This window comes from Monodelphis domestica, chromosome 2 (genome assembly GCF_027887165.1).
Source record: "Monodelphis domestica isolate mMonDom1 chromosome 2, mMonDom1.pri, whole genome shotgun sequence".
Taxonomy (NCBI): domain Eukaryota; kingdom Metazoa; phylum Chordata; class Mammalia; order Didelphimorphia; family Didelphidae; genus Monodelphis; species Monodelphis domestica.
The window spans coordinates 215,043,146-215,044,868 of record NC_077228.1 but is presented as its reverse complement, the minus strand read 5'-3'; the positions used below and the strand labels follow the sequence as shown (position 1 = coordinate 215,044,868).

Sequence of the window (1,723 nt, the reverse complement as noted above, 5' to 3'; positions counted from 1 at the left end):
CAGGTGAAGGCAGCCTGAAAACAATGACCAAACAAAGAAAGCAGCACCATGGTCCTGAGAAAAGAATATTGACCTTAGGGTCCCAGGACCATGATCCAAATCCTGAATTTCACATTCTGGACATTTCTTCCATACTGGGGCTTCTCCTGATTGGCTGCCTCCTAGGACCTCCATATTGAGGAAGAGAGCCAAGCCAACTGTACCTTCATTGGGTTCTGGGCTGTACTCCTTACACTAATGGACTTTCTCTATGATGCCTCCATACTGGGTACCTTAATTTATCCTTCCCTACTTTTCAGTCTCCTTTTATGTATTCTCTTCTCCCATTAGAACGGAAGCTCTTTGAGGGCAGAAACTATGTTTCTGCTTGAATTTGTATTCTCAGCCCTTACTTAGCACAGAGCTGGACACATAGTAGATGTAGCAAATGCTTATTGACTTGACTTGACTCTGTTACTACTTGTGTGATATTGGAGAAGCAACTTCTTTGTAGCTCAGTTGCCTCATCTGTCAAATAAAGGAGTTGGACTTGATGATCTTTAACTGTCCCTCTTTTCTCCAAATCTATTATCCTATGATTTTATCTGCCTAATAGCTAAGTACAGACTAAAGAAAACCCAAGGTCTGAAGGATACCAAGTAGAGAAGGGAAGAGAGTAAAAGGAGGGAATTTTGAGATAATTTTTACAAGGCTAGAATAGGCTTGGGTTGTAACAGTGAAACAACGTTCTTTGCTGATCATTGATATTTTTTTTTTAAACCCATACCTTCCCTCTTAGACTCAATGCTGTTTATTGATTGTGGTAAGGGTTAGGCAATGGGGGTTAAGTGATTTGTCCAAGGTCACACAGCTAGAAAGTCACATTTGAACTCAGATCCTCCCATCTCCAGGCTTGACTTTCTATCCACTGAGCCACCTAGCTGCCTCCATATTGTGGAAGTCATTGCTGTTGTTCAGTCATGCCTGACTGACTTTATGTGGGGGTTTTCTTGGGCAAAGTTACTAGAGTGTTTTGCCATTTCCTTCTCTGGCTCACTGGACAGATGAGGCAACTGAGTCAAATAGGGATAAAATAACTTGCCCAGGGTCACACACAGGCAGAATTTTAACACAGATCTTTCTGGACTCTAGGCTTGATATTCAATCCACTGCTCCACCTAGATGTCTAGAATTAGGAAGATCCGAGTTCAAATCTGCTCAAATACTTCCTTCCCAGTGTGACTCTGGGCAAGCCATTTAATCCCTCCTAACTTCAATTTCCACATCTGTAGAATGAGGATAATTATAGCATCTACTTCCCAGGGCTGTGGAGAGGATCAGACAAGCAACACATGTAAAGAAATCAACAAACCTTAAAACACTTTATAAAAGCCCGCCTTGGCAGCCCATATACTAAAATTGGAACGATATAGAGAACATTAACATGACCCCTGTGCAAAGATGACACACAGATTCCTGAAGCATTTTATATTAAAAAAACTATATCAATGTGAGCTATTATTATTAGGGGAATGGTTTGAGGAAAGACATTGTGATGTTATTTGTCCAGAAGGGAGTGGGAGTAACACAGGTGGGGAACAGAGAGAGGAATGAGCTTGGGATGGGGATTCAGTTGGCAGGGGATAGCATCTGAGTATTACTATATGGACAAGGTACTTAATTTTTCTAAATCTCATTTTCCTCATCTGTAAAATGGGTTTTGAACTAGATTATCTCCAATATC

At 41.0% G+C, this 1,723-nt stretch overlaps 1 non-coding gene across 1 annotated transcript; it reads left to right on the top strand.

Annotated features, from left to right (window-relative positions):
- The first annotated feature begins 1,370 nt into the window (after window positions 1-1,370).
- Window positions 1,371-1,475, top strand: LOC130457702 (U6 spliceosomal RNA). Its single transcript, XR_008916989.1, has one exon. It is a non-coding gene; the product is annotated as a U6 spliceosomal RNA (small nuclear RNA).
- The last annotated feature ends 248 nt before the right edge of the window (window positions 1,476-1,723 follow it).